At 37.0% G+C, this 20061-nt stretch overlaps 2 non-coding genes across 2 annotated transcripts; one reads left to right on the forward strand and one right to left on the reverse strand.

Moving 5' to 3' along the window:
* The first annotated feature begins 15397 nt into the window (after positions 1 to 15397).
* Positions 15398 to 15504, forward strand: LOC128284721 (small nucleolar RNA R71). Its single transcript, XR_008275144.1, has one exon. It is a non-coding gene; the product is annotated as a small nucleolar RNA R71 (small nucleolar RNA).
* Positions 15505 to 19044: 3540 nt separating this feature from the next.
* LOC128285082 (small nucleolar RNA R71) lies at positions 19045 to 19151 on the reverse strand. The gene has a single exon (XR_008275497.1). It is a non-coding gene; the product is annotated as a small nucleolar RNA R71 (small nucleolar RNA).
* Positions 19152 to 20061: the final 910 nt, after the last annotated feature.

Genomic DNA, 20061 nt, shown 5'->3' on the forward strand with positions numbered 1-20061 from the left:
TTTACTTGTGACTTACTAAGCTTTATGCTTACTTCCTCTCTTTTCCATTTTCTTATAGTGCCACCAAGCTAGCTCTGGAATCAAGGGACGTCGGAGGCATTGATCTCACTATCACCTAAAGTTTTTGGTATATTTAGTTTAAATGTTTTGAGCGTGGCATGTATAGGGACGTGGTCTTTTTTGTTTAGTGTCATGTTGGTGTAGCCATAAGTGTTGGCTCATATGGATGTGATGTTCATTTTGTATAGGCTATTGATGTTGGCTAATATTGATTATTATTAAATATATTTGATGAGAATTCTCATGGATGTGTTTGTTGCATGGTTTGTGTTGATAAGTAGGAGATGTTGTATGTAATAGGAAATAGCTTGGAAATGATGTATGGATGCCTACGTATTGGCTGATATGGTCATGTGTTTATGTGGTATTGGTATTGTTCGATGTTTTTGTAGGTGGGTGCAAGTAAGGGTGACAAAAAGGCTTGGTAAATAGCCTTGTTTTTGCCCACACGGATAGACACACGGGTATTTGTCTAGACTGTGTGTGACACACGGTCTACCCTATGGGCGTGTAGTCAGGTTGTGTGTCCCTGCACTTAAATTTGGCAAAACAGAATGCCCAATAGTAACCACATGGGCGGAGACACGGCCGTGTGTCTCAACCCTGTGGAGGATACGGACTAGTACTGATGGTCGTTGATAAACCGTAATTTATACATATTTTTACCCCATGTTTAACGTATTTTATGGATGATTTCCCATTAGAATTGGTGAATTCGATGCTCCTAATGCTTTAATTTCATGTTTTATACTTAGGAGAGCATAGAAGAGCGAAAGGAATGAGAAACGGGCCAAAAACAGAGAAAATGGGCCAAAGTACGAAATCAACACGGCCTGGACCTTCTCACATGGGCAGACCACACGGCCGTGTCAGTTTGGCAGGTTCAAGCACGGCCTGAAGTAATCGCACACGGGCATGTTACACGGGCGTGTCCCTGCCGAGCCCAAGTTGAGTCCAATTCAGAAAAGGCTAATTTTGAGGGCTCTTAGGCATTCCAAAGCCTATAAATACACCCTAGAGGAGGAAGAAAAGGAGATACAGAATAGGGAGTAAGGAATTACTCCAAAGAAACTGATTGATCCATCTCAGAAGTTGGATTCACCATCAAGACTGAAGATCTCTCCTCAATTTCCCCTTCAGGAGTTTTGAGTTTTCTTTATGTTTTGTATTCTTTAGTATTCTGAGATGTTGTCTTATTTAGTTATGAACTAAAAACCCTAAATACCTAAGGGGAATGAATCCTAAGACGAATCTTGTTATTATTTTCTGAATTGTATGATAAATATTTAACTTGTTCTTAATTATGTGTTCTTAATTCTTGTTTTGATATCCCAGGATACTGATTCAAGATAAGCTCTTATTCAGATGAGGAATAGACCCTGTCAAGAGTACATTTTTCATAATTAAGTGGAGTTGTTTGCGCGCCTAGACATAGGGTGACAAGATTTTACCGGATTAGGGTGAAACCTAATAAGGGGATCCATAGATCGAGTTAATGCAACCCTAGGATGTTAATTAGAGAAAGGTCTCAATTATTCAATCTAGGGATTAGACGTTATTAGTCTTGAATAGGGATAATAACTAACTTAGGGATCTCTACGGAACAAGTTAAATGAATAAATCTTCCGATTCAGAGCCAGAATAACAAGTACAGTCTAGATGGATTTTTCCTTAGGTATTGTCTTAATTCAATCGATTTTCCCAAAAGCAATTCCCCAATTCTATTCTCTGTGAGTTCTTAGTTTAGATAATTAGTTAGATTCTTAGGCTAGATAATAAAAAGACAGTCATTACTAGTACTTTTAGTTCCTTTGGGTTCGACAATCTGGTCTTGCTAAAACTATATTACTGTTCGATAGGCACACTTGCCTACATCGCGATAATAGTTAGTTTCAAGAATGATTAATTATAAATATTTAAAACCTATCACGAAATCACGCGATCAGTCGCTAAACTAACTAAAAATTCGACTAAGGCAAGCGCACTTATCAAACAGTAGTATAGTTATGGTGAGACCGGAAATATCGTATCCACAAGGACTAAAAGTACTAGTGATTACTATCTAGCCTAAGAATTAAAAGGATGTTTTTAACTAAGATTAACTATCTAATTAACTAAGAACACGACATAAATTAAAGTTGGAAAATACTTTTGGAAAACCGATGGAGAAGACAATACCCAAGGAAGAATTCACCTAGACTTCACTTATTACTTTTGAATTAGACAATTTATTCACTTGACTTAATCCGTAGAAATCCCTAACTTATGTTAATATCTCTTTTGAGAATAAAAAAAATTGACTTTAGGTTGCTTAATCGAAATCTCTTTCTAATTAAAGCCCATATTGTCGCATTAACTTGGTCTATAGACTCTCTTATTAGATTTGACTCTAATCTGGTAGATTTATGTTGTCCTATCTCTAGGATTGCATGTAACTCCGCTTGATTATGGAAGATTTACTCTTAAATAGGGACTTTTGCTCTACTAAATAAGCACATCAAAACCTGAATTAATATCCTAGAATATTAAAGCAATGATTAAAACTCATAACTAAGAATAAGAAAAGTATTTATCATATAATTCAAATAATAATAAGATATGTCTTAGGTTTCATCTCCTTTAGGTATTTAGGGAGTTTAGTTCATAACGATAGGGGAAAACATCTCAAAATTAGGAAAATAACAAAACATAAGAAAACCCAAAAACTTTAGTAGAAACTGAATGGAGATCTTCAGTCTTGAAGTAATTCCTGCTTCCGAGCTGATTCCAATGGCTGTTTCGAGTATTTTCTGCTCTCTACACTCTATGTCCCCTTTGATCATCTTCTAGGGTGTTTTTATAGACTTTGGAATGCCCAAAATAGCCCAAAATTAGCCTTTTCCACATAGAATTAGACTTGGGCTCGACAGGGACACGGCCGTGTGCCACGCCCGTGTGAAGGGGCTCAGGCCGTGTGCAATTCTGACGTAGTTTAATGTCGACACAGCCATGACACACGGGAGTGTGGCCTACCCGTGTGGGAGTGCCTAGGTCGTGTGAAACACTGATTTTAGCCTATTTTGTCCATTTTTGGCCCTTTTCTTGCTCTTTTCACTATTCTATGCTCTCATGAGTATAGAACATGAAATTAATGGATTAGGAGCATCGAATTCGGTAAAACAAAAGATAAATAATCCATGAGTATGCCAAGCATGGGATAAAAATATGTATATAATATGGTTTATCAAATATCCACACGCTTAAGCATTTGCTTGTCCTCAAGCAAAATCCTCAACTCACAATTAAAATAAATTCTTCTCAACTTATAATTCTCATCAAGAATGTTTCGAAGTAATCCACAAGTAATCTTACATTGAGACTTCAACTAAAAGAACATTAAAGTTTCAGACAATCCAAGTTGAGCATTTTAATCATAAGATCATAGGTATCCCCCTTTATCTAAGTAATTACCTTTAATTCCAAATCGACAAGGGTTTACATCCTCACTAAAGATTCACTCAAATCACTCAAGGTGTTTAAGTTTCAATAATTAAACACTCAATAGTCAAACATGAAAAGTTATTACCATTGGCTTGCATGAAAGTCAAATCTCCACCACTTATAAATGAGATGATACACAATCAGAAGGTCTTTAACAAGGTTGTAACGGGGCTTGGGTTAAAGGTGTGGATAAAGGCTGAAAAAGAGGGTTAGGATCGAGATTAATTTAATAGATTACCAATCTTAGAGACATAAAGCTAACTACTGAATTACAAACAAGTGTCAGAATTAAAACTATCCAAAACTAATGAGGTGAGCTTTTTCTCAATATAATAACTTTAACTTATCCAAACTTTCTATAACCATATGTAATTATATGAATAAATATTCGGCTTCTTCTTCTTTTCTTTTTTTTTAAGAATAAGAAAAGTTACAAAAATGGAGAGTAAGAAATAACTCAGCAACTGAAATGAACGAACATAGCAAGGTAACTAATCAAATAAAATCTCGATAAAAAAGGAGTCAATAAAAAGGGAGATATTCTTAATGAATCAAAAAGGGTTAAGTTGTAGGTTATCATTAAAGGGAAAATCAAGAAACGATGTTTAAGGCTCAAAAGGGTTCACTAAGGATCAAATATGTGGGTAGACTTTTTGTGGGATAAGTGGGTTCAAACCTAAGTGCCTTTATCAACTCAGTATATCAAATCAAAGGTGTGGTCTTGATATGCATAATCGAACCAAGTTCTAGAATAGCAAATCAATGTTGACACACTCATAACCAATAAAATAAGTGAGCAAGGAAGATATATGCTGTAAAAGGCTCAAAATCTCACGAAAATTATGGGTATTTGATGTCAATCCTGTAAACTTAGAACTTTAAGATAATACCTCAATTTAGGGAAACAACCTAGCAAATTTAATTCTCAAAAGTCAACTTATCATGCTTGATTCTCTATTGCCTTAAAGTTAGACAATCAATGCACAATTACCTATGTTTTGATCCAAACATATCAATAAAAATCATAAGTCAATCAAAATTCATTCTAATAGTAATATGAGATAATAACAATATAAGCATAATATCATAACAGAGGGGAAGAAGTGAAACTGCCCTGAATTTGGATGTATTCATTGGAATAGTGGAAGCAGATTTGTAGACATTGTGAATGACATGCATGTGGAACTAGGCAGAGGTGAAGGTGGTGGTAGAGGTTGGGTTCCACAATCACAGTGCCAAGCGAAGAGGTTATCGTGGTGGTCAGTGTCGTGGTGGCTATGGTCGTGGTCGAGCAGGACATGGCAGTTGTGGATTATCTGTCCCCGTAAGTTTGTTTGTATATTACTGAGTAACACCAATCGACTGACTCTTTTGAAACTGCGATATCACCAGTAATGTTTTAGGAAGTTATATCGATGGGGTTGTTATGGTTGCTCATAAAGAAACAGCCAGAAAATTAAGGGGTTCAAAATATACTAATAAAAGTCTTTTAGAACATGAAAAGTTTAAATAAAAATAAAAATTAAAAATATATATATATAAAAATAAAAAGGGAAAGAAAAACAAAGTGAAAATAAATGGACTTAAAAGTCCTCATCGGTAGCTAGATCGTGAGGTGGTGGTCTGGAGGCGAAATGTGGAAATACTGGCAAATCTGCTACAGAGTCGCCTCTATGCTGTCGAATCGCTGAGTGCAATATTGCTCAAAGCGATTCAGGTGGTCAGAAATTTCTGTCAATGAAGCAGCCGCATGAACTGTTCTATGACTCGGTGGTGGTTGAGAAGGTAGGTCCTCATGAAATGAAGGGATATCGTCAGGAATATCGTTGAGGTCATCCTCATCGGTGGCTCGTGCTAGTCGGTATTGAGGAGGATTGAACCCACGCTGACGCTCTACCATCCTCATGTAGAGCATACTTGAGATGCCCTGTGGGGACATCTGGCTGATAAGTGTGAGCGATGAGGACTGCACCGATGTGCTTAGGAGCCCAAAATGTCGAGTTAGATGAGTCACGTAAGGGCCGATGCTGATGAATCCCTTTCGATGTCACTCGGTTTGATCGCGAAAAGCGAAGGCGATGAAGAATCGAGATAAAAAACATGCCCTTGCCTCATGCTCCATAAAAAGTATGAGTCGTGAGTGTTAACGACCCCGATGCTCTTTCATCGTACTGTTAAGGTATGGGCTAAAAGGGCGTGGAGATATCGTAGTGCTAGAGATACAGTCGATGCCTTGGAGCGGCTGGGGTCATAGATGCCTATTGCAGGCATGAGGGCTGCCCAACATGAGGAAGGTGCATAATGGATATGATGGTGGAGATGGGGAAAATTTTCGGCCTCCATAAAGTCTTCTGTATAAAGTCCCAAGGCAACTCCAAATTCTGGGACACTCAATTGCCGCACTAGACTGCCAAGACGGAATTGGACTGTGCCTGGGTCATCGTACTCCGCCATAACCGTCTGTAACTGAAATGTCGAACAAAGTTCAAAAGTGAACTCCAAGTACGTCGGCTCAATAATGTCGAAGAAGTAGTCCCAAGGAGCGGTAGCGAGGAGGGCCCGAGCTGAGTCAGCTAAGTGGACCTGCTCTAATGTGGCCCAATTAACGCAATGGCCCACACCAAGGGGTCAGGCACGTAGAATTTGAAACAACTCCTCCTGAAGACCTGGTGGAAATTGGAGGAAAGGATGGCGTATCTCAGTGGTTACAGTTGAGGATGTCGCTCTTTTCCATTTTTTAAAAGCGGGAATGACTGTTTTCTTGCCTCTTGTGTTTTTCATAATGTCCTGCGAAAGTAATCACATAATTCGAATCAACATAATAGCCAAACGGATAAGAAACAATCATCCAAGTGCAACTTAATCAGGCAGACGAAATAAGTAGAACCGTAATACCTAGTAGAAAACTAAATAATTGAGTACTAAATAAATATATATAAAAATAAATGAACAAGCAAAATACGAATTAAATCAACAAAACAAATGGCCCTAAATATATATGCAGCATATTGCGAATGTCCAAAACTAACTTAAGCATAAAATCAAGAAAAACTGTAACTGAGTAAGAATCACAATATCAGTAAAGTAATAGTAATAATAACAATATATCAATCAAATAGGAATAAGATAGAACAGTGATAAAGGAATAAGAGTAATAATAGTAATAATAAAAATAATAGTAATAATAAAATGATTAAAATAATGTAAAAGAGTTAGAGGTGCAAGAGAAGAAATCGATAGTGGTGGTCGGTGGTGGTCGCGATGGTTTATGGTTGCTGAACAATCGGAGTCTAGTTGAGGGGATGAACAAAGAAGAAGAAAGGGGGAGTAAGAAAGAAAAAAGGAAAGGAACAGAGAGGGAGAAGGAGGAAATAATAGAAAAGGAAAATGAAAGGGAAAGAAAAATGGAGAAGGAGAAGGGGGCTGGTTGAAGAAGATGGGGGAATAGTGAAGAGTGAATCGTAGGTTTAAATAGTATTTAGGGTTAGGGTTTTTAATTAAGAAGAAAAAAAAGGGGGCCACGATCGTGCAGGCCTCATATTGGACCACACGGCCGTGGCCCACGCCCGTGTAGTGTGCTCCTAGCTCGTGTTTTTCATGAAATTTTAAGTTAGTACCACACACGGCCTTTTAGAAACGCCTGTGGCCTCAGGTCGTGTGGTGCGCACGGCCGCGTTGTAAGGCCGTGTGCTCGTTCGTTCGCTTTTTTCACACCCGTGTTAGGTCCAACATGCCCGTGTCTTGATTTGTACTTATGGTCTGATGATTTAAGTCAGTGTTGCACACGGCCTATGAGCAAGTCCGTATGTCTAGGCCGTGTGGGCCACATGGTCACATCGTATAGCCATGTGCTGATTCGTTCACTTCTCTCACGCCTGTGTGAGTTTCAACACACCCATGTTATGTAATCAGGATTGCCCACAGCTTTTGGTCATGGCCGTGGCATAAGCCCGTGTTCTATTCTGACTTGTTGAAAGTTTCACTGTTTGTGCAAGTTCCCACACGGCCTCGGGCATGCCAGTTTTCATGACCGTTTGACTTACACGGCTGCCTCGTAGGCCGTGGTAATTTAACGTATGTCGTGCCTCTGCTGATTTTTGGGGAATTAAAGTGCAATTTCAACATGGTCTGGGACACATCCGTGTCCCTTAGCCGTGTGATGCACACGGCCGTATCGCACGACTGTGGCTATTTATCACAGCCCGTGTGTCATCTTGTCATGGGGAAAATGTTTGTACTGTTTTAACACGGCCATGGATGCGCTCGTGTGTCCAGGCCATGTTCACCACTGTCGAATGTAAACACTAAGGCTTTAAGAGTTTACACGGCTCACGACATGCCCATGTCTCCAATTCGTGGTGAGAAAATGCGGCCTAGGACACGCCCATGTGTCCGGCCGTGTGTGCCAAAAATACCTACAGTTAAATTTTGAAAAATGAAAGAAAAATAAAGTTATTTAGTGGGGTTAGTGCTCGAGTTGCCTCCCGAGGAGTGCTTATTTAAAGTCTAAGCTCGACTTTACCTTGTGGGCATATTTAGGCAGGTTCGCGGAGCTGTAACTCCTCTTCATTATCTTTAAAATCCTCACCGTTGTAAAGTTTAAGACGATGTCCGTTTACCTTGAAAGTGCCTTGGGTTGGATGACTTACCTCTACTGTGCCATATGGAAAAACGGTTTGGACTACGAATGGACCTGACCATCGTAATTTTAGCTTCCCAGGAAACAATTTGAGCCTTGAGTTGTATAGCAGGACAAGATCTCCAACTTCAAATTGCTTGTGTTGCCTTAAACGAGCATCATGGCGACGCTTCGTGGCTTCTTTGTATAATCGTGAGTTTTCATATGCATTAGCACGCCATCCATATAACTCGTTCAGCTGCATCAATCTCTTCTCACCTACGAGTTTTGGATCAAAATTTAAGAATTTTATAGCCCAAAATGTTTTATGTTCTAGTTCAAATGGTAAATGAAACTTTTCCCATAAACAAGTTTGTAAGGAGATGTTCCTATGGGGGTCTTATAAGAAGTTCTATAGGCCTATAAAGCATCATCTACTTTCACTGCCCAATCCTTTTTATTTGACTCTACAGTCTTTTCTAGGATACGTTTAAGCTCTCGATTTGCGACTTCGACCTGTCCACTAGTTTGAGAATGGTAGGGGGTATCTGTTCTGTGGTAAACTCCATATTTCTTAAGGGTTTTATCAAATTGAGCATTACAAAAATGAGTGGCCCTATCATTGATAATTGCTCTAGATGTTCCAAATCGATAAAAGAGTTTCTTAAGGAACCTCACCACCACTTTAGCATCATTAGTAGGTAAAGCTTGGGCTTCCACCCATTTGGACATATAATCAATAGCTACTAAGATGTATTTATTCCCGAATAAGCTAGGGAATGGACCCATGAAATCAATACCCCATACATCAAATATTTCACATGAAAGTACGTACGTTTGAGGCATTTCATCATATTTAGAGATATTACCTGTTCGTTGGCATTTATCAGAAGAAGTAACATACTTGTTGGCGTTTTTGAATAGTGTGGGCCAATAAAAACCTGATTCAAGCGTTTTATGTGCGGTTCTAGTCCCACTGTAATGTCTTCCAGTCGATCCTAAGTGGCAATGATCCAAGATCTTAATTGCTTCTGACTTCGTGATGCATCTTCTAATTACTTGATCTGCACATATACAGAAAAGAAAAGGATCTTCCCAAAAATAGATTTTCACATCAGTGAAGAATCGTTTCTTTTACTAATATGTCAACCCTTTTGGTGTAACGTTAGTAGCTAAATAATTCGCAATGTCTGCAAACCAAGGTTCCTCAGAGTCAGCTATAGCAAAGAGTTGTTCTTCAGGGAATGAGTCATTTATCTCATGTTCATCAAGCTTCTTGAGTTGTGGGTTTTCTAATCTAGATAGATGATCTGCTGCAAGATTTTCTGCTCCCTTCTTATCTTGAATTTCTAAATCGAATTCTTGTAACAATAAAATCCATCTTATTAGTTGAGGTTTTACATCTGTTTTAGTAAGGAGGTATCGAAGTGCTGAATGGTCAGTGTAAATGACAACTTTAGATAATATTAAATATGGTCTAAATTTATCTAATGCAAAAACCAGAGCCAACAATTCTTTCTCAGTCGTCGTATAATTTTCTTGTGTGGCTATCAATGTCTTGCAAGCATAATAGATCGGTTGAAAATGCTTGTCTTTTCGCTGTCTAACAACCGCACTTACTGCAAAATCACTCGCATCACACATTATTCAAAGGGTAAATTCCAATCAGGTGCAACTACAATTGGAGATTAATTAATTTATCCTTAAGAGTATTAAATGCTTCTAAACATTCCTGACTGAAATTAAAAGGCACATCTTTTTCTAGTAAATTTGTTAAAGGCTTAGCTATTTTAGAAAAATCTTTTCCATAAAATCCAGCATGACCTAAAAAGCTTCGAATAGCCTTAATTGAATTAGGGGGAGGTAATTTCTCAATAGTTTCAACTTTTGCTTTGTTAACCTCGATCCCCTTGCTAGAAATTTTGTGACCTAACACTATCCCTTCACGAACCATGAAGTGACATTTTTCCCAGTTTAGTACAAGGTTCGTTTCCTCACATCTCATTAGGACTCGTTTTAAATTTTTAAGGCAAAGATGGAAAGATTTACCGAATATCGAGAAGTCATCCAGTCATCCATAAATACCTCCATAATATCTTCTACGAGTTCATAAAAAATAGCCAACTTGCATCGTTGAAAAGTAGCAGGGGCATTACATAATCCAAAAGGACATGTAAATGTCATTTTCTAGTGGTCCTCAGGAGCTATTGGGATTTGGAAATAACCAGAGAGTCCATCTAGGAAGCAATAATACATATGCCCAGATAATGTAACACCCCTTACCCGTTACCGTCGCCGGAACAGGATACAAGGTATTACCAAAACATAACACGTACCATTAAACATAACCGAGATATAAACATGTCATCCAATTTGATAGTGCATCGTATAACATATGTCTTGAACAATATTAGCCAACTTTAATGGCTTGTACAAAGTAGTTGGTCGAGTACTGTAACTAATATTTTAAACCTAGACAAATATGACACGTAACAAAATAATTAAGCCTACTATACATGCCATAATTCAAAACGTTTAGTTCAAATACCCTAAAGTATGATAGTGCGGGTAGATCTTCACGATCCTTAACTCCTGAGCAAGCCGGAGGACACTATAAGACAAAAGAGAGAAACAAAGTAAGCTTATAGCTTAGTAAGTAAGTATGTAAATACTAATTAAAGAATCTAACATGTTTACACAACAATTCAAGTATATCTACTTTAACTTCACTATTCATTCCACTTTGATTAAGCTGTCTCTGTTGCGTCATATTCACTAAATAAATCATAACTTGAGTTACAAAACTCAAAATTCAAATCCGTAAAATTTCCCTGAATCTAGACTCATAAATCTTTTTTCTAATTTTTTTCTATAATTTTTGGTCCATCCGATTAGTACAGTTTATTAGTTAAAGTTTCCCCTGTTACACAGCTCTACTGATCTGACTTCTGTTCACTACGAATTGAATTTCTCTCAGTACACAATTCAAACAACCCTTAAGTCTGTTTCATTTAAAACTAGTCTCAATAAGGAATTTAGGCATGTAAACTATATTTCTTAATTTGCTTTGTACAATTTTTAATGATTTTTCAAAGTTGGAACAGGGGATCACGTATTCATCCTGAGCAAGTCACATACAATTGTAAATATCTCAAAATATAGAATTCCTTTGCTTGCTATGTTTCTTTTACATGAAAGTAGACTCATTAAACTTTAATTTCACATCTCATTCAACTTCTAATTATATTCCTCCTATTTTTGGTGATTTTTAAAATCACGTCACTGCTACCATCTAAAACAGTTTTAATGCTAATTTCACTCTTTCACACATTCTTTATGCTAACCTCATTTTATCTTATATATGTATATACCACAAATCATTTTCACCACATTTCATTCACCAAAAGTGTAGGTCCAAACCACAATATCACCACAAAACCATCCCGTTGAACAATTCGGATCAATCCTCGATATTTAATGGTTTCAGACACATCCCCACCATCATACTTCATTTAGTTCGGCTCTCTTGTACACATGGTGAACACTTAGTACCACTCATGCGACCTAGCCGATTTTTCTCGTAGCTCTCTTGTCTACATGGTGTCCTTCACTTGGAATCACGCATGCGACCTAGCTACATTTATCTTTCACGTAGCTCTCTTGTCTACATGGGATACATCTCGTATCACACATGTGACCTAGCTACTACAGGTGTCTCGTAGCTTTCTTGTACACATGATGTGCACTCAAAGCATCATACATGTGACCTAGCTACGTTCCTCTATTTCATTCGATCTCTCGAATGTTCAACCGGATCTCTCTCTATATTTATTTCCATTCTTCCAATAGTCGATTTATATTTTAACATCAGCTAGTATATTTATATAATAGGCTGAAATATAAGAATGTACATGAAATTATTGTAATATTTACATACAAACTTACCTTGGTGCAAAATGTGGAAATTTTGCAATTTAGTCCAAAACTTTTCCTTCCCCGTTCGAGATCAATTCGCGTCTTTCTTGATCTATAATAACACATTTAGCTCATTTAATACTCATACTATTTATTTCAATCCAAAAATCACATCATGGAAAAATTACATTTTGCCCCTAACTTTACAAAATTACAATTTTTCCCTAGGCTCGAATTTAATTTCAGCCCTTATTCTTATGTTTTATGATATGCTGAACATTTTCTCTTCTACAACAACATCAAATTCTCACTCTATCATATAGTTATGAACAATAGGTATTTTTACCGATTATGTCGTTTTACTGCTTTTCACTTAAAACCGAGTAGCACAAGTTATTTAACATAATTTAAAACCTCATATTCTATCATAAAACATCAAAATACACAAATTTCACCTATGGGTATTTTTCCCAATATGAACCCTAGGTTAAATTATTACTAGCATAAGCTTAATCGAGCTTCCGGATTCCAAAACGTAAAGAACATTAAAAGCGGGCTTGAAATCACTTACTATGGAGCTTGAAAATTGAAGAAACCCTAGCTATGGAGAGAGGAGAATTCGGCAGCAACTAAGGAGGATGATGATCAATTTTGTGTTATTTTTCCCATTTTATTTCATTTAATATCCAAATGACCAAAATGCCCTCCTTACTAAACTTTCAAAAATTCCTTCCATGTCCTAATTTTGTCCATGAACTTAAAATTGGTCAAATTGCTATTTAAGACCTCCTAATTAATATTCCAAAACAATTTCATACTAAAAACTTCCGGGATGCAAATTTTGCAACTTATTCGATTTAGTCCCTACTTTCAATTTAAGCACTTTAGGCATAGAATTTCATCACGAAATTTTCACACAATCATGCAATCATATCATAAGCCCCAAAATAATTATAAAACAATTATTTCTATCTCGGATTTGTGGTCACGAAATCATTATTCCGATTAGGCCCTAATTCGGGTTGTCACAGATAATCTTTCCAACATCTGATTAATGAATGGTAAGGGAAAGTGATCTTTTCTTGTGGCATCGTTCAATTTCCTATAGTCAATGTAAACTCTCCATCCCGTGACTGTTCGTGTTGGGATCAATTCGTTCTTCTCATTAGCCACAACAGCCATGCCTCCTTTCTTAGGGATAACCTGCACAAGACTCACCTAATAACTTTCAGAAATAGGATAAATAATTCCAGCATCTAGAAGTTTAATTATCTCAGCTTTTACGACTTCTTTCATGTTAGGATTCAGTCGTCTTTGAGCTTACACGCAAGGTTTATATTTATCTTCCATTAAAATTTTATGTCTGTAGAAAGAAAGACTAATCCCTCTTATGTCAGAAATCCTCCAAGCTATAGCTTTTTTATGCTCCTTCAATACTTGAAGTAATTCATCCTTTTCGGTTGGCTGGAAATCTGAAGCAATGATCACTGGTAATATGGAATTATTTCCAAGGAACGCATATTCTAGATGATTTGGTAGTTGCTTCAATTCAAATTTAGGATGTTCTTCAACAGAGGCTTTTAATTTTAATTCATTGTTTACCTCAATACCCTCATAAATCTTCTGTCTCAATGAAGGCTTATTAGAATTTAGTTCAGCTTTTGTCTTACCTATCGCAGAATCATTGTCACTTACCTCCTCTCCTTGGGCAAGACACAGTTCCAAGGTGTCCTTCTGTATGATTTCCTGTAAAGAATCTTGAGTAGCATGATTAATAGAATCAATAAAATAACAGGAGTCATCTTGTCCTCTAGAAAATTTCATGGCATCATAAATTTTAAAAATAATCTCTTCGTCACCTACCCTAAGCACAAGCTTACCGTTACCCACATCAATAATAGCCCTAGCAGTGGCTAAAAATGGGCGACCTAAAATTTAAGGCACCTCAACATCCTCATCCATGTCAAGCACAACAAAATCAACAGGGAATATGAATTTATCTACTTTTACGAGTACATCTTCAATAATTCCCCTAGGATATTTAACGGATCTATCAGCTAGTTGAATACTCATCCTGTAGGTTTTGGCTCCCCAAGGCCAAGTTGCTTGAACATTTTGTAAGGCATCAAATTAATGCTAGTGCCTAAATTAGCTAGTGCGTTTTCAACATTTAAACTACCAATTAAGAAGGGAATAGTGAAACTTCTTGGATCTCTCAGTTTGGTTGGCAGTTTATTTTGGAGTATGGTCGAGCATTCCTCGTTGAGTTCTACTGTAGACAACTCTTCAAACTTCCTCTTTTTTGTTAGAAGCTCCTTCAAAAATTTTGCGTATGTAGGCATCTGCGAGATAGCTTCAACAAAAGGTAAGTTAATATGCAACTGTTTAAAAAGTTCAAGAAATTTACTGAATTGTGCATCCATGTGGTCTTTCTTCAACTTTGTTGGATACGGGATTGGTGGTTTATATTCCCTTAGCATCGGTTTTTCATTATTTTCGGGTTTTTCCTCCTCATCTTCGTTTCTGTCAGCTTCTTGTGGCAGATTTTTTTCAGATCCAGCTAACACTTTCCCACTCCTTAGTGTAACTACTTTCACATGCTCTTTTGGATTGGGTTCGGTGTTACTAGGTAGACTTCTTGGTGGTCTCTCTGAAATCATCTTATCCGGCTGTCCTATTTGATTCTCGAGCCCTTGAATTGATGCTTGTTGATTTTTAAGTGCAGTTTCAATGTTTTGAAAATGGGTTTCCGCTACTGAAATAAACTTTGTCATCATCTCCTCAAGGTTTGACTTTTTCTTTTACTGGTAAGGTTATTGTTGGAAGCCTGGAGGGGTTTGTGGTCTCTGATTCCCTTGGCCTCCCTATGAGAAATTTGGGTGGTTTCTTCAACCTGTATTGTAAGTGTTACGGTAAGGATTACTTTGAGGTCGAGCATTATTACCCATATAATTCATTTGCTTGTTCTCCATGTTGGGGCCGTAGGGTGGGTATTCTAAATTGCTCATTCCACCTCCACTTGCATCGCACTGAATTACTTGATGTACCTGCGTAGAACCAAATATACCATCAATCTTTTTATTCAAGAGTTTTACCTGATTTGAAAGCATAGTAATCGAGTCGATGTTAAAAACACCGGCTACTTTGGTCGGCTTTGTCCTCATGACTTGCTACTGATAATTGTTTAGTGACATCTCCTCTATGAATTCATAAGCCTCTTCAGATGTCTTATTATTAATGGTTCCACCGGCAGCTGTGTCAATCGTTTGTCTAGTGGAGGGATTCAAACCATTGTAGAAAGTTTGAACCTGTAGCCAAAGAGGTAACCCATGGTGGGGGCACATTCTCAATAAATCTTTGTATTTTTCCCATGCATCATAAAGTGTTTCTAAATTCATCTGCATAAAAGAAGAGATATCATTCCTTAACTTTTCCATTTTAGCTGGTGAAAAATATTTAAGCAAAAATTTAAAAAAAAATTCGGTCATTTGTTCCCAAGTAGTGATTGAGCCTCGTGGTAACGAGTTCAACCATTATTTAGCCTTATTTCATAATGAAAAGGGAAATAACCAAAGGAGAATGACGTCGTCAGAAACGCCATTGATCTTAAAGGTGTCGCAGAATTCTAGAAAATTTGCTAAATGAGTGTTTGGATTCTCGTCCTGTAAACCATCAAACTGAACAAACTATTGTATCATTTGAATTGTAATACCCCCTACCTGTACTCATTGCCGGAATAGGGTACGAGGCATTACCGGAGTTTACGAATTAAATTTTTTTTACTCAATATAGCCCCTTTATAGATATCTAACCTTCCCTGCAATATTAAACCGAGACCAATCCACATCAACCAATCCAATTCAACATATTTTCAAGATAGATTCATGCATTTTTATAAGATAACCTCATCACATATCAAAACCAAGATTTGTTAGCCATACCAATGGCTGACCTTACATTCATATCACATTAACATTTACTTTATTAGCTTATACATGCCATTGATTTCCAAAATAAAGTTTCTTGATATACTGAAATCTTGAAGTTGATAGTGCTTAATAAGCTCATGTAACAAGAATTATACTTATCTAATATTTTCAATACAATGCAATAAACATTCATATATCCATTCAATGCATTATTACCCTAACATGCACAAACTCAACATTCAAGTTAGTACAATAATTTCCATGTGTCAATAATATATATACCATGATTGATGAACTCATCAATACTATGATTTCCATTTCCCTTATTATTTTTCCATATTTATCCCGTTGAATTTCTCGAAATTTTCGATGGATTTTCAGAGGTACACTTTTAGTGTACATTTCCGGGTCCGTCAATTCATATTCATTTGCGCACATTTCCATTTCAGAGAGCACACGCCCGCGAACCTCATCCTTACAGCGAGATTACCAGTCCAGGCTAAATCCTCTGTAATATAAACTTATAGAGAGATTACCAATCCAGGCTAAATCCCCTGCAATAACAATTACTTTAATGAGCTTGGATCTGAATTACCAGTTCAAGCTAAATTCAGACCCTGATTCGGATTACTCGTCCGGGCTAAATTCATTTTACACATATTCTTTGGGAGGGCTATATCAGGATAGGATCACTCGTCTGAGCTAGGTATTTTTTACTGTCAATCCCTTTTCAGAGGCCCATCGAAATTTTCTTTCATTCAACCGGGATTTCTTCCCCTTTTTATCAAATATATCAATGTTTCATCAATTTTCATATAATGAACATTCAAATCATATTCACATAAATAACATACATTTCAAGCATTTAAGAATATAATTCAAGTTACACGAACTTACCTCGATACTTGTTCGTATACACAAATCTACTGATCTCGAACTTTTTCTTTTCCTCGATCTAGCTTCGTATTTGAATTTTTTGGATCTAAATAAATAAATTTAATTATCAATTTAATACATGATAAACCGTAATATATACATATTTTTACCCCATGTTTAACGCATTTTATGGATGATTTTCCCTTAGAATTGGTGAATTCGATGCTCCTAATGCTTTAATTTCATGTTTTATACTTAAGAGAGCATAGGAGAGCGAAAGGAACGAGAAACGGGCCAAAAACAGAGAAAATGGGCCAAAGTACGAAATCAACACGGTCTGGACTTCCTCACACGGGCAGACCACACGGTCGTGTCAATTTGGCAGGCTCGAGCACGGCCTGAAATAATCGTACACGGGCTTGTCCCTGCCGAGCCCAAGTTGAGTCCAATTCAGAAAATGCTAATTTTGAGGGCTCTTAGGCATTCCAAAGCCTATAAATACACCCTAGAGGAGGAAGAAAGGGAGACACACAGGGAGGGAGTAAGAAATTACTCCAAAAAAGCCGATTAGTCCATCTCAGAAGCCGGATTCATCATCAAGACTAAAGATCTCTCCTCAATTTCCCCTTCAAGAGCTTTGGGTTTTCTTTATGTTTTGTATTCTTTATTATTCTGAGATGTTTTCTTATTTAGTTATGAACTAAAACCCCTAAATACCTAAGGGGAATGAAACCTAAGACGAATCTTGTTATTATTTTCTGAATTGTATGATAAATATTTAACTTATTCTTAATTATGTGTTCTTAATTCTTGTTTTGATATCCCAAGATACTAATTCAAGATAAGCTCTTATTCAGAGGAGGAATAGATCCTGTCTAAGAGTACATTTGTCATAATTAAGCGGAGTTATTTGCACTCCTAAATATAAGGTGACAAGATTTTATCGGATTAGGGTGAAACCTAATAAGGGGATCCATAGATCGAGTTAATGCAACCCTAGGGTGTTAATTAGAGAAAAGTCTCAATTATTCAATATAGGGATTAGATGTTATTAGTCTTGGATAGGGATTATAACATAACTTAGGGATCTCCACGGAACAAGTTAAATGAATAAATCGTCCGATTCAGAGCCAGAATAACAAGTACAGTCTAGGTGGATTTTTCCTTATGTATTGTCTTAATTCAATCAATTTTCACAAAAGCAATTCCCCAATTCTATTCTCTGTGAGTTCTTAGTTTAGATAATTAGTTAGATTCTTAGGCTAGATAATAAAAAGACAGTCATTACTAGTACTTTTAGTTCCTTTGGGTTCGACAATCCGGTCTTGCTAAAACTATACTACTGTTCGATAGGTACACTTGCTTACATTGCGATAATAGTTAGTTTCAAGAACGATTAAGTATAAATATTTAAAACCTATCACGAAATAACGCGATCAAGTTTTTGGCGCCGTTGCCGGGGAACTAAGATATTATGAACGCTCAATTTTTATTACTTTAGCCATTTATTTTCCTTGTAATTTTATTTTATTTTATTTTTTATTATTTATTAATTTACTTTTTCTTTCTCTTGGCAGGTTTTTATAATTTATGACTAGAAGAAACCCGTCAGGACCACTACTTTTTGACGAATAAATCGATCGCACAGTTCGCAGAAACCAAAGAGAAATAAGACAAAGCTTAAGATACACAGAGAATGAGCAAGAGGACGATACTCAACCCCCAACTGAAGAGATGGCTGAAAACCAAGACAATCAGCTACCTCCTATAATTGTGGTTAATCAAAATCCTGCTCCACGCACTATGTATGATTATGCTAAACCTTCTTTAATGAGAACCTGAATCAAGCATAGTTAGACTCTGTCAGTAGCTGCAAATACTTTTGAACTAAAACCTAACACTATTCAAATGATACAACAATTTGTTCAGTTTGATGGTTTGCAGGATGAGGATCCCAACGCTCACTTAGCAAACTTCTTGGAACTATACGATACATTTAAAATTAATGGTGTTTCTGATGATGCCATTCATCTTCAGTTATTCCCTTTTTCATTGAGAAACAAAGCTAAATAGTGGTTGAACTCATTACCACGTGGGCCAATCACTACTTGGGAACAAATGACTGAAAAATTTCTATTAAAATATTTCTCGCTGGCTAAAACGGCCAAATTACGTAATGATATCTCTTCGTTTGTGCAGATGGACTTAGAAACTCTTTACGATGCATGGAAGAGATACAAAGACTTACTGAGAAAGTGCCCTCACCATGGGTTACCGCTTTGGCTTCAGGTTCAAACTTCTATAATGGCCTGAATCCTTCGACTCGGCAAATGGTTAACGCAGTTGCTGGTGGAACCATCAATAATAAAACACCTAAAGATGCTTATGAGTTTATAGAAGAGATGTCACTGAATAACTATCAGTGGCAAGTCATGAGGACAAAGCAAATAAAAATAGCCGGTGTTTATAACGTCGATTCGGTCACCATGCTCTTTAATCAGGTAGAACTCTTGAATAAGAAAATTGATGGTTTTCTTAGTTCTTCACAGGTTCACCTAGTAATGCAGTGCGAAGCAAGTGGAGGTAGAACAAGCCATTCAGAATACCAACCTTATGGCCACAACATGGATAACAAGCAGTTAAATTACAGAGGTAATAATTCTCGATCTCAAAACAATCCATATAGTAACACTTACAATGCAGGTTGGAGGAACCACCCAAATTTCTCATGGGGAGGCCAAGGAAATCAGAGACCACCTCCAGGCTACCAACAACCACCTTACTAATAGGAAAAGAAGCCGAACCTAGAAGAGATGCTCTCAAAGTTTATATCAGTGTCAGAAACCCATTTTCAGAACACTGAAACAACACTTAAAAATCAACAACCGTCAATCCAAGGCTCGAAACTCAGATAGGCCAGCTTTCACTACAGCAAAACAGGCTTTTAGCGGCACTTTTAGTGGCGTTTGAACCAAAAACGCCGCAAAAGTTGTACATTAGAGGCGCTAGGGATAAAACACCAAAAAAGATTAGAGCTGTAGTGGCGTTTGTGACAAAAACGCCGTAAAAGGTCAAGAATTAGCGGCATTTATGAAACAAACACCGTAATAGATCGAGAATTAGCGGCGCTTTTTAGAAAACGCCGCTAAAGATAAAACATTAGCGGCGTTTTCCCAAAAGCGC

This window comes from Gossypium arboreum, chromosome 11, assembly GCF_025698485.1.
Source record: "Gossypium arboreum isolate Shixiya-1 chromosome 11, ASM2569848v2, whole genome shotgun sequence".
In the NCBI taxonomy this organism is placed as follows: domain Eukaryota; kingdom Viridiplantae; phylum Streptophyta; class Magnoliopsida; order Malvales; family Malvaceae; genus Gossypium; species Gossypium arboreum.